Source organism: Blennius ocellaris (assembly GCF_963422515.1).
Source record: "Blennius ocellaris genome assembly, chromosome: 10".
Lineage (NCBI taxonomy): Eukaryota > Metazoa > Chordata > Actinopteri > Blenniiformes > Blenniidae > Blennius > Blennius ocellaris.
In genome coordinates, this window is record NC_137659.1 from 4,554,465 (window position 1) to 4,567,759 (window position 13,295).

Consider the following 13,295-nt stretch of genomic DNA (forward strand, 5'->3'; position numbering starts at 1 on the left):
AATGCAACACTGAGTCCCGAGTTGAGTTATTGGTGATTCGTTGCCACGAACTCTATCTTCCCCGTTGATAGCAAACTATAGCCTCAAAGCCATTCTCTTCATAAAAACATGCATGCAAAAGGCTGCAAAATGCATCATAGATTTATTTTTTTTTTTTTCAATTTCACTGTATTTTGCGCCAATAAAATTGGTTTTGTATTGAGATTGTAATAATTTCGGTAGTAATTGCTTGGTTTTATGAAAATATAGACAATTTCATAACGTATACTCTTGCAGCTCAACAAATACCATTTAACGTTTAGATTTAAAGGTTATTATGGCACTATTTTGGCAATCTGGTCCACTCAAGATGACATTGGACTGTATGTAACTCCTGAACTAAGATGTGTTTAAGGGTATTTTACTTATTAACACAGATTTCCGGTTAGTGCCAGTTGAAAAAGACTTATTTATGTCTTCATACCAAAACAATGGAGAAAACGAAGGCCACCATCAAGCTCCTCAGAAAAGCCCAATAAGGAGCATCTCATTGATTTTTGCTGTGTTACATCAGGGAGATTCCTAAAATAGAAAAAAGTCGGGCCCTACCTTCCCAAACCAGGATTAGCGACCCTTAGGGTGAGCTTTAATCCCTTTAATTTTGAAAGTTCCCAAATCCCCCCCCCCCCCCCCCCCCAAAAAAAAGGCTGTGACAATCTGTAAAGTGTAACTAAAAATTGATGTCATCCCTGGAGGGATTCTTGCTGCAGCCTGCATGCTTGACAGACAGCTGTCAGTCACTTTCAGAGTCTCTTCCTCTCTGTTGTCTTCATACACTTTGTGATTTACTGCATGACGAGAAACAAAGTTCACTGTGGCGAAAGCCAGCAGTCGGAGCCGGAGCCTTCTGAACTCGTTCATCTCGTCAGCAGCAGCAATTCTCAGCACTGCGGGTCGGCGTTGAACTCCCCCCTCCCCCTCCGCCCCTCCCCCTCGATCAATGAACTCAGAGATGGATTTGGGAAACTTGAAGCCAATCGGGAAAATGTGCAGCGCAGCAGAAACGCTGCCTTGTGCCGGGCGAGTCACAGCCTCCGCTGAATGAACGGGTTTGTCTGTAGTTTTCACGCATCCCCAGATGGCCCCGGCAGCCTGCCGTCGACTCCTCCGCCGGCGCCGGCGCTCGGATCGATTCATAATTCATCCCGCTGCTGTTGTCACTCCATCTTTTTTTAGATGCGCTGTCGAGTTAAGACAACAGAAGACGGCATACGAGCACCAAAGATGTGGATATAATTGGGTGAAGGAATTGTAATTATATTCCTATTAAAATCTTTTGCTCTTCATCACGTACACTATAATACATTATTATTTTTCTTTATTTCCAAGATTATTACTTCTCAGGCGTGAATGAGTTTTCTTCAAATGCTGCTACTTTATTTATGCAGTCGCACCGGAACCATTTTAATGAGATTTTATTTATTGCTCATTATTATTTGTCACTCAATTGATTCAGCAAGGAAAAGTATTTACCACCTCCAGTTTACAAAGTGAGACACCTTTCTATGTATCAAAGCGTCAGATTAACCTCACACAAAGGCACAACATGCAGACGCCATGAAAAAGATCCCCTGAATCGAACTCGTCACATTTTCTGACTCGGCTGCTTCTCACAACTCCACCATTGTGAAGTCATCAGATGAGACAAGTGGCTTTTTTCTTTACTCCAGTTTCATATCATTGTAATGGAATTTGAAGAAAACAACATGAAAACATTCAGTTCACTGAAAAATAAAGGAGGAATTAGTCAGTGATTCACTGTTGCAGCTCGAGCGTGCTAAATCTGGAATTTCCCTGCTGTGAGACTAATAAAAGAGCATCTAATCTCATCTAAAAGATTTTAACATGTCATATTAAACTGTTATACACAACGATTTCTGGCACTTGTCCACTCTGCTTTCTGAATTCTATTTCTGTATATTTTCTATATTATTAGTAGAAACTTTTATGTAGGGGTTTGTGTTTCAATGAGGCGGAATTAGACTAGATTCATTTCAGTGAGATTATATTGTAGCAATCATTGAATTCTACCTCAATAAATATAGATTTTTTTTTTGGTTTTTAATCTTCAGACCTTTCGTTCACCCATCAAGTCATTAAGATAATACACAAAACCATAGAAAATGAGCAAACAACCAATAACAAGACTTTTATTGCAGCACAACCAACACAGGCATCAGTTAGTAAAAACTCCAATTGGACGTCACAACATGGCTGAGGAGCTTCTATCAAGCAGAGTTAGAATTTCTTTCCAACATGCTTTAATTCAACAAGCAACAAGGTTGGCACTGATTTCAGGACTTCTTCAACCAGATATTACATCACAGTCCCAGATCCCCCAAACAGAAGAAAAACATCCCTCCTGAGAGTCGGGAGTCGTGCTTCCTGTTTCCTGTCTGCCCCCTACTGAACAGGAAGTGAATTGGACCCGGCCAAGGGGAGAGTGAGGTAGTGGTGGGGGTGGGTGACGTGGGGCGGGGGGCTTGCTCCACGCCGGGAGTGTTTGTTATTGTGGGATTCAAATGGCAGCGAGAAGCGATATCACAGCTTAAGGACTGCAGAGATTGGATCAAAGCAATAACATGTCTATAGAAAACAAGAGCGAAAGGGAAATGTTATTTTTCTCCCACACGGACACTCTGCTTTTTAAAGGGACGGGCGTGCCACGCTGGGGTCAAGTGTAAACGGTTTCCGATTTCGGCTTTGGGGGAATCTCGGGATGCGGCTCTGTGCCGGATCTGTTTCTGAAATCGTCTCGGTTTAAGAATTATCTCCCATCATCTCCGCTACGCTGTGTCCATGAGGAATCCAGCCCAGTGTGGTTTCCTCCGTGTCACAGTTGGCATTAAAGTCTGTGTGCTCCTCTTGTTACTGATGCCACGTTGTGACTGTCACAAGATGATGATTCAGAACAAATTGACTGAGGAGAAGCTTTAACTGGTTCAGTTTCAGGTATTTTATGCAGCGGAATCATGTTTCGGTTAAAATAAAGAAATAAAAAAACTCTTTCATGCTGAGATTGAGACGATTTTAATATATTGGTAATAATCTGTCATTCTCATTATATATTTGATACGGAACAACATTAATGGCTCAAGCATGGGTCTGCAGCCTTTCTCACCAAAAGAGACCTTTCTATGTCACTTTTTACCAAATAAAATGCATCTAATATTGAATTGTTTAAATTTATAATGAAGATAAAACAGCTCATAAAGTTTATATAAAATCTTGCTTCACGTTCAATAACTAAACTTTGTTAAATAGATTTGGTCCATATTTTTGGGCTGTTTTATATTGTATAACTGTTGTTTTTGGTCATTTTTGTTTCTTGTTTCCTGTTTTTTTCTCACAATTAAAGCTTTTTCTGCTATTTTAACATTTTCACAATTTTATATGTTTTAGTCAATTTAGTTATTTTACATTTCAAACATAGTCCAAAAGAAATGCACCAGGGGTCCCTGAACAGGACCCCTTGTGGCGTTTTGTTTGTTTGTTTGTTTGTTTGTTTTTGCAATATTATCCATTGTTTTAAAAACAAATTAGGGTCTAGTGTGGTAGATACTCTAGTGTACAAATGAAAATAACTTGAAAATAGTTAATTAGATGTGAATTTGTAAAAACGAGCCACTACAGAGAAGCTAAAGAGTTCAACGTTTCAGATCTCTGGTCTTAAGTAATAATACTTTCGCTACTCCATTAATATAGTAATGCGTAGTCTTTGGTAGTAGATTAGTACATAATGTAATATAATTGGTATGGAAAAAAGCAATCAACTAAATATGTTGAAATCTGCAAACTATGCCGTATTGATAATAGTAAAAAATAGTAATAGTCATTATGATTCCTATTGACATGAATATTGCTTCTGTTATTACTATTTACATAATTACAACTTATAAAAGGGAAAGCACTTTTTTCAGTTATGCTAATACTGCTAGCATGTTGAAGTTTAGACGTTTAAAAGTGTAAAATGTTGTTACTGTGACCGCCTCCCTGCAGCTCAGAACGAGAACTGAAATATCTCCAGAATGAACACAAGTAAAACAAAATAAACCAAGTATGATTCCAGGCTGCCAAAATGAAAACAGCTGAGATACAATAAGATCACAGGACAAGAGTGTGAAACAGGAACTGGCTGCATTAAATAAGCGGCGCAGATGCATAAATATTCCCACAACAATCGATCCATTCATGTTCCATTTGTATTCTTCCATGTTTTTTGGAGGGGTTTTTTCGGTGGGGTGTGGGGGGGGGGTTGGCTTGACTTTGGCTTTTCAAGCACCGCCATCATTAATATTACAGACGTGGGGATGAAACAGACACAAGACACAGTTTGAGAGCAGAACGCGACACGGGAAGAGTGGCGTCTTTATCTCTGCCAGTATCAATCCTGCTCGCAGCCCAGCTGTTGCTGCTAATGATTCATCTCATCAGCGTCGTCATATTAAGCTTCTCCAAACTTGTGCCGGCCAAACGGCGAATGAGAATAGCATAATCCCTGTCGCCCCCTAAAGTCTCTCTGTTCCTCCCGGGGCCCTAAAGCGTACTGTTGTCTTACTTTGTGCCCCTGTTTTTGACTGTCTGATGGGAAACGCAACATGCAGCTGCATAAATATCCAGTGGAGTTCATTTTTAATTGCCTCTTCCTCCTTCAAACGGTGCGCTGTCAAGAGGTTTCACTTTCGCTGCAGCGGTTGGAAGAGAAGCTGGATGAAGCTCCGTAAGGCGTTGGGAAAAGTCTTTCCTCTGCCCTCGGGAGCACGACCATGTGGACGGTTCGCTCAGCTGGTCTTCTGAAACAACATCCAGCGCTGGAAATTACTCCAAAAGATCACGCGTCTCTTGGATTTGTCCTGTTTATTCTGCTCAGGGCTGCAAATTTTAACGAGAGGGTAAATTGGGACTATGTTTTTTTGGGGGGGGCGTTTTTGCGTAGGTGGTACGGTGTAGTATCAGGTTGAAAACATTCTGTATTTTCTTTCTTTTCTTTTTTTTTTTAAAGCATTCACTGTTTTGGCTCGCAACCAAATTGCATAACGTTGCTGCTGGGATACTGCTGGTCTTTCTTTTTCTCCTGCTCCCGTCAGCCAAGCAAAATATTTTGTCCGTAGCTCGCCGTGTTTCTCTCTCCCCGCCCGATGTTTTCTCACTCTCACAGCTAAGAAAACACTCCCCGACATGTATAATTGGCATCTGGTAACCCAAGAACTGTGAGTTATGAAGCGACGGTGGAACATCTTCCCTACATACTGATGCACGTCTTTATCCGGCAGCTGATCCCAGCTGACCGTGAGCCGAGGCCCGAAGAGCTCGCACGTCCGTCACAACGTCGGCAATTAACATCAAGTCTGTGAGAGGAAACCGAAGTAGCCTGAGAAAACCTGCGCGTGAAGAGAGAACATGCAGACTTGAACCGGGGATCGTTGTGATGGCGGCATGTTAAACTCTTCGCCGTCACAGCAGAAACACTGAAGATGGTGCAGTGAGCATGCCAGACGTCGCTCTGACAGATTCTGCCAACACAAAAAAAAAAAAAAACAATTGCAAATTTTATGAAAAATGCATGGGAATGTCGAAAGGGGAATACATTAGTTCAAACCAAACACAAAAGTCTGTTTTAAAACAAACTCGGCTGTGTTCTAATGCAGAAATATAAAATAAAACCGATTGATCTCCACATGTTAACGCAGGTTTTGTTCTTGTAACCGTCAATTTGAAACTGCATCGTTTTAACGTTTTCGTTTGGGGAAAGTTTCACGTTTCGATGGATCGTCAGAAACACATAAACAGGCCACTAGTTGGTGCTGTGGTTTTGTGAAATAAGAGGCAGGGAACCGTAAGATTTAAGGATTCATGTTTCTTGTCGCTGTCCTTTTTCGTTGAATCTGCCCCTTCAGGATCTGCTGTGTGTTAAAAACGTGTCTCCACGTATGCGGACGATGACGGAATGAAAGTAAACTTTCCCCGCCACTTGAAAACCTCGAACGGATGCCTCACTGGCTCTGTGACCGTGGGTGTTTTCTTCTGTGTTCACAGCTAATTAGCCCAATTCTCTAAAAGCATAATGTCGTCTGCATGTTATTGAATAGCTTTATCAGCTCTCCACATTTGCTGCATCACACTTTGAGGCGCCAAGTGAATTAGCCACCATTGTTTTATTCCCCATCCTCGACTGCACGGCGAGCGGAGAGCCCCGGTAAGGCTCAGAGGGATTTCGGCATGATTTGATTTGCCCGCCTTTCCCGAGGAGGCAGCGCTCCTTATTGAATCGACTCCATTACATTTCATCTCCGCCGGGGGAATAGGGGGCCCCCGGAGGCGGAGGGGGGCACGGTAGCGGCCGTGTTGTAGCACAAATACGCTAGAAACAGACAAACAAACAGACAGACAGACAGCGGTCTCTGATGAGGTGGAGGGATGCATGCTCGTGTGCGTGCATTTACTCTTTTGACATCATGCATGCCGTGTGTGCACATTGTTTGATTGTGTGCACATGTGCCGGCGGCGCTTCCTGCTATGTTTGGATGCAGACGCGTCTTGGTGTCTGTCGGCTTTGCCCGTGTGAGTGTGTATGTGTAGAGGGAGGGGGTTGCTGGAAATTTCAGAGGAGTGAAGGTGACAAGTCAAAGGTGTGTGTGTCACACACAGAGAATGGAGGCGGGCGTGCAGCAGCACGTAGGGAATACAAAGCTACCAGCCTGGTCTTCGACAGTGTTTGTGTTGATGGTGAAGAGAAACCAGGATTGAAATAACCCAAGACTTGGTCCCGTTGTGGATGTGTACCCCGAGTATACCTGCCAGCTTCACTACATTTGAACTACCTGCACTGGTTTTTGCAGCTACATTTAGCTTAGACTTAACTATTAATATGCAAGAACGAGGCAGGAAAGTCACCATTTTGGCAGAGAATCTTCAATCTCAGAGCTTTTCTGGAGACCAAAAAACAAGGAAAAGGAAAATAAATGACTAGTAAAAGGATTAGGAGAGTGGTAAACCCCAGGATTAATACTGAATTCTGACTCTTATCCATTAAATAGGTTTAGGAACAGTGCAGTTGTTAGACATGCATGTAAATGTATCATATGACAGTTTAGAATTCTTTAATGTGCTTCCCAGTTTAATTTAAACTGGCAAGACATTTGATTAATCGGATATGTGTGCTTCTTCTATCAGCACTTTAAATGGTCCGATTTCATGTTACGTTGGATTTCAATGGAAAGCATCTTTTAAAAGATAACAATTAAAATAATTGTTGTAATGTAGCACTTTACTAACTGAAACAAGTCGGAGAGTAAGGGGTGACATTGAAGACGCATTTTGAAAAACATTTTTTATACTGTATTACTTATTATTACTGTGGACTTCATGTGGATCTAAATAACGATTCTAGATCATCGCTGCCCACTTCTACATGCAAGTGTCTTCACAGTTCTACAAGTGGACATCTGCACCAACCAGAGTTTGTTTTATTTGGATCACACCATGTGTGAAGAATACACTCTGGGAAAAAATGGTGCTAAAAATATCTATTCAAACACACTTTCTTGTGTTGATAAGTTAGTGTTTCCGTTCTCCAACCCGGTGAAGAATAACTGCAAATTCCTGTTGGATGTGTACATAATTATGTTGTCAAGTGAGATTACATTTTTAGGGAGAAAGAAAAGCAGCTCACCTCATTAAGTTTCAAACACTCCCTCCTTTCATTGTGAGTAAACCATCAGCTAATCCCACATCCTGTCTCTTCGGGTTCTCGTATGGAGGGTGCTCGTAACGCTTCCACAAAAAGAAGAATTATACGCTTTTGAAATTTCCAATTTAATCTGACTACATTTACAAACTTGTTGCAGAACAGTCGCTGCCCCTGTTTTACGCTGTGTGATGGGACCAACAAGGGGAATGGGGGGGGGGGGGGCATTTTCTTTCTCATTATCCCCCATAATCCACTTACCCAACAGACATGGACCATGTTGTTTATTTCACTCCCGGTTGTGTAATCCCACACATCTGACCTTAAAGCGTTTCTCAATCTGTTTATCTCTTCTGTTTTCACAGTAACGGGCGTCTGCTTTGTCTGACTATTTAACATTATCGCATCATGTTTCATCCTCGTATGACGGATAGTATTTTGCAAAATCTCCTTGAGATAATTTTTTTGTGTGCATTTTACAAGCATGTGAAAGCTGAGTGCCGTGTTAAAGGGAGAAAAAAAAAGGAACCGTAAAGCTGGAGGAGTTCTTTTCCTGCCAGATCAACCTGGAGCTGTGAGGAAGTTGCAGCTGTGACTTTTTCCCCTCTTCAGACTCACTGAAAACATGGTGAGGAGATGAAGAAAAAAAAGACTCGGTCACATCTATCTGCGCCTCAGCTGCTGTACTTTCTGGCTTGTGATGTGCCAGTAGACAAAATGTTGGCTTTCGCCGCGGCGCAGAATCTGAATATGTGTTCTCGCTGAGTAGAACAGGATGTCTGACTACCGCTTCGGGCAGGCGGGGGGGATGAGGGGGGGGTCTGCTCGAGGGTCATCGCGACTGCATGAAATTGTCACTGCGAATGCTAATCCAATGCCTGGCGACGAGAACGGAGGCTGCATTTTGATCAGCTTCCACCACATTTGGCCTCCAGTTAAGAGACGTCTCCGGAACGCAGATACACTTCACCTCTCGTACCTGAGAAGAAAAAGAAGAAGAAGAAAAAAAAAAAAATCACCGCCGTCGGCAAGAAGGCACCGCGGGCTTGATTCAGGATTTTATCTGAAATGTGACAACCTGCTTTTGAGATTAGCAGCATATATTTCTTGCATCCAAGTGTCTACTTTACCTAAAGGCTTGAATATCATTTGGGGCTGTGCAATATATTGAAAATTAATCACAATATCAACATGTGCAATATACATATTGCAGAAGATTGAATACATATTCAAATATGGATGAAAACTGTGATTAATGGATGAAAATGGTGCAGTTGAGTAGCTAAAAACTTCTAGCACATTTTTCTCTAATGTGCTAGAAGTTTTCTAATCTGGCCAAAACATGCAGAATGCAACAGCTATAGAGGTTTTGGGGAAGTTTCATTAAATTTGGTGTTATGTTGATATTGCAGCAATTTTCTTTCGTGAATGTTTGTGTTTTGTAAAATTAAATACATTTTCATCACGTACACTCTGCACCACGACAATGAAAAGCTTTAAAGTTTAAATTTAAAGATTATTATAGCACTATTTTACCAGTCCAACCCACTCAAGATGAAATCAGGCTGCATGTGGCCCCTGAACTAAAATGCAAGGTAACTCATGACATTATTATTGAAACCACCATTTTTCTCTTTGTAAATCTCTGAAGTTGCGTCACACAGACTTTAAAAAAAGAAATCCTGACATTGACATTTTCACCCTTTAAAATCTGGAGAAGATAAATAGTTAATAACACCGGATGTGGTTTTATTGATATTGGGTTTCCGGGAGGGAATTTCTCATAACAAAGCTGCATTTAATGAAACGACCACAAATCAATTTACACTGCAGTCAACCTCGGGGCGCACAAGCGGTTTCCCCCCCTGTCCTGCATTGCAAACTCAGCCTTTGACTTTCCATGTCGCCGTCGTGACTTTTGTGGTCAGTGATGAAACATCCAGATGTGCTGCAGTGATGCAGATGTTCGTCCGTCATGTAAATGGAAGCATTCTGCTCGATGCAACTAAAACCAAAGAGAATTCCAACTTTCTAAATGTTTTGGCCTTCCCGTATGTTGAGGTTTTGCTGCAATAGTGTTTAATTACATCTCATGCACATGCTTCCGCAGTTGCATTGTCATAACATGCAGCTTTATTGCTTCACAAATCTTCCAATATGGCAGCAGAGGGGGGTCCGACCCTTTAGCTTTCTTTCTCTCGAATGCAAGACAGTGATGACAAGCCAGGTTACACTGCTGTTGCTGTTTTGTGAGGCAGACCCACATTGAATATAATGACTTAATAGCCGACACCATCCACAAGATCACGTCACGAGCCTTCGATTTGAGGTTTTATTTAAGCAGCGTTTCATCCGAGGAGTGTTATATCGTGTGTGAGGAGAGACGGACTGTTCGTCTTCCACTCCTGATGATTGGATGGAGGCCAAGATCTACAGGAGAGAGATATGTTCTGACCCGAGGGAATCCTTTATGGATGTGGAAGAGAGAGAGAGAGAGAGAGAGCGGCATGGCGGGTTTTTTCCAGGGTCATTTCAGTGCTTCTGGATTGGAACAAGAGCGGGCGGACGAGCGCTTTATTTCCACTGAGCTGCATGTCTGCTTTGGACAAAGCAAAACTCACTTAAAAAAAATTTATTTTCAGTAGATAGAAGGCAACTAAAACTGAGGCAATCTTTCTCTTCTTTTCACATTAAGTAGCTGAGCCAAAAAGTTTTTGGGGTTTTTTTTCCCCACAAATCTCCGAGGTCTTGTTAACTTCGCCCGTAAACTGAACTTGTTCTAATATAAGGAGCTTTAAAAACAAGGTGGGTTTGACCCTGTTTGAATCCACCAAGGACCTGTAAGTTAAAATGATTATATAGAATCGGTGTAAAGAAAAAAAATGCAACTGTTGTGTAGCTGTTGGCTCACTGGAGAGATTCTGGAGGAGGATTTCTGTTGAGAGTTTGCATGTTTTGTGATTTATCTCCATCCAGTGGTATAGTCCGGGGTATAGTCCAGGGTATACACACTTACTGTTCAGTCAGCATTGTGTACACCTACTTCCAAATCTCCCATGATGCACCACTCAGCCAGATTGGCCTCCTTTTTTTTTCTCCCCAGGATGATGAAGCCACGAACGACCTCCTCGGCCTCTAATTGGCTGCATTCACTAATTTCATCAGTTAATGTATGTTTACCATGCAGCATGATGGCTCACGAGCCAATCAGATGCAGAGTAGGGCGGGGTCATGATGAGGCAAATATTTGTAACCGATAAATTATATTGAAATGGTGTGACAATGACAAAACTGTTGGGCCACAATCCTGGAGTTTCAATCTTGATTTAACAATGGATTCCGATTGTTTTATGTGGGATAAAGTGTCACGTATTGCACAGAAAAGTGTGACAGCGAAGTGTTTGAAGCCTACAATTCTGAGAGTAATTAGATGACTTCGCTCTCTGGTGCCAACATGCATTATTTAGTGCGACAAAAAGTCAAAACAAACGAATTCAAGCAGATATTCCCCACCAGTGTAAATATGAAATTTTGCTCACTTTTCCACACACTCCTCCTCCTCCTATTTTTCCGAAGCCGTCAGCCTGTGAAGCATGTTATTGCTTTCTGTGCATTGTTCAGGCGGATTAGTTCTCATGTTTATACAGCAAGTTGAATGAAAGCCTGAGAAAGTGGAGAATTTTCCACCGCAAATGAGTCTCATTGCGAAATAATTTCAACTTCTTATTTCAAATCACATTCTGGAGAGCAATGCCAGATTTTCTTTTATTTATTTCTTTGCTTTAAATGGATAAAATGGGCAACATTTTCAAATTGGGGAACAGCTGTTGAGAAAAAAAAATAACTCAAGTCCTTTTTGCATTGTTTGATTGATGGAGCGAGAAGGATTATGTTTATGTAATGGGGAGGGGATGGGAAGTTCGGGGGGGGGATCCAAACATTTTAATAGCAGGCAACCTGCTGCGATCGCACTAAACGCTGCCACCCTCTGAGTCTTAATCATAGGCCAAATTAAGTGTTTGATCTGAGCTACATGAATATGTGCGGTAATCCAAGATTATGCTGTTGTCAAAATAATTATGGCGGTGAGCTTTGAAACTCATATTATTACAGTCAAAGGGGAAATATTCTGTAACCGGGCTTTTAAACTCAACTTCACTTGATCTTTTAATGTGCTACCCTTTAGGTATTTGGCCTCCCGTTTTATACGAGTTTCCATTATGACACATGCTAATGCTGGTTTGGGTGACTACGGGTTAGAAATCACTCTTTATGCTTCATTCTTTACCACATTGCTATTATTTTTGATGGAAGCATTAAACCAGGGATGTCAAACATATTCTATTTCAGGGGCCACATCTTGTGCCGGCCATACCGATAAAGTAGTGCCACAATAACCTTTAAAAATGTATGTTTTTCTTTGTTGTGGTGCAGAATATACCTGATGAGAATGTCTAGTTTCGCAAACAATTACAACTGAAAATTACTACAATCTTGACATAAAGCCAATTTTAATGAAAGCTTCTGATGCAAAATATGGTGAACTGTCAAAAGATCTATGGCTGTTGCATTATGCATGTTTTTACAAAGTCACTCTGACACCCTGTGTTAAGAAGTACGTTACAAGACATGTTTTCTGCCGGGTTGAACCTCTTGCAGGTTTTTGTCCCACTGGCTTTATGTCTGACACACCTACATTAAGGACATGACTTTATATGGGACCTTCCACAACGCATTTGTGATGATTAATGTAGATATATCAGAAGATGCATTAAACAAGTAATTGCTACTAAATCTATTTGAAAACTGACATTTCTCATCGCTGAATTTTTTATTTTTTTTTTCCCCCCTCCAAATTTTTGAGCCTGTAACTTTATCCGATTCCTCTCCATGTGTGAGTAATGTCTCTCGCAAGGCCGCAGACACAGGGCAAAGCCCTTTGGGATGCAGGAAGGTATTAGACTGAACAACAGAAAGCAGGCAGTGATTAGTGTGGAAACTGTAGCACACACACACACACACACAAAGCAGGAGATTAGAGGAGAACAGCAGGTCAGCAACTTCCAAATGACGGCGGCTGCAGAAATGCATTGTTAGTATGTTTGACTTGAAACTTTCTCCAGTAGTGTTTATGTTTCTTGTTGGTGCAGGTGTGTGTGTGTGTGTGTGTGTGTGTGTGTGTGTGTGTGTGTGTGTGTGTGTGTGTGTGTGTGTGTGTGTGTGTGTGTGTGTGTGTGTGTGTGTGTGTGTGTGTGTGTGTGTGTGTGTGTGTGTGTGTGTGTGTGTGTGTGTGTGTGTGTGTGTGTTCAGGGACAGCCGAGAGCCATCTCCAGCCAGTATTGACCATGTCTGATAGCTTGATGATGTCATTTTCTCCTATTAGGAGCCAGACTGACTGTCAGTCCACTTCAACACCCTCAGTTTGGGTATTTTCTGTTAAAGCATTACCTTCAAATCAGCATACAAACACATTTCTTTGAAGGTTTTACCGGATTCCTCTTCATTGTAGCTTATGCTCAATCATAAGGGAAGTTATTTTATTAAGTGCGGTCACTATGTTTTAATTGGC

General features: G+C 41.6%; 1 protein-coding gene across 4 annotated transcripts in view; it reads left to right on the forward strand.

The window, feature by feature from the left end:
• The window catches only part of pard3ab (par-3 family cell polarity regulator alpha, b), a 249,773-nt gene that overhangs the window by 192,178 nt on the left and 44,300 nt on the right, over positions 1-13,295 (forward strand). The window lies entirely within an intron of this gene.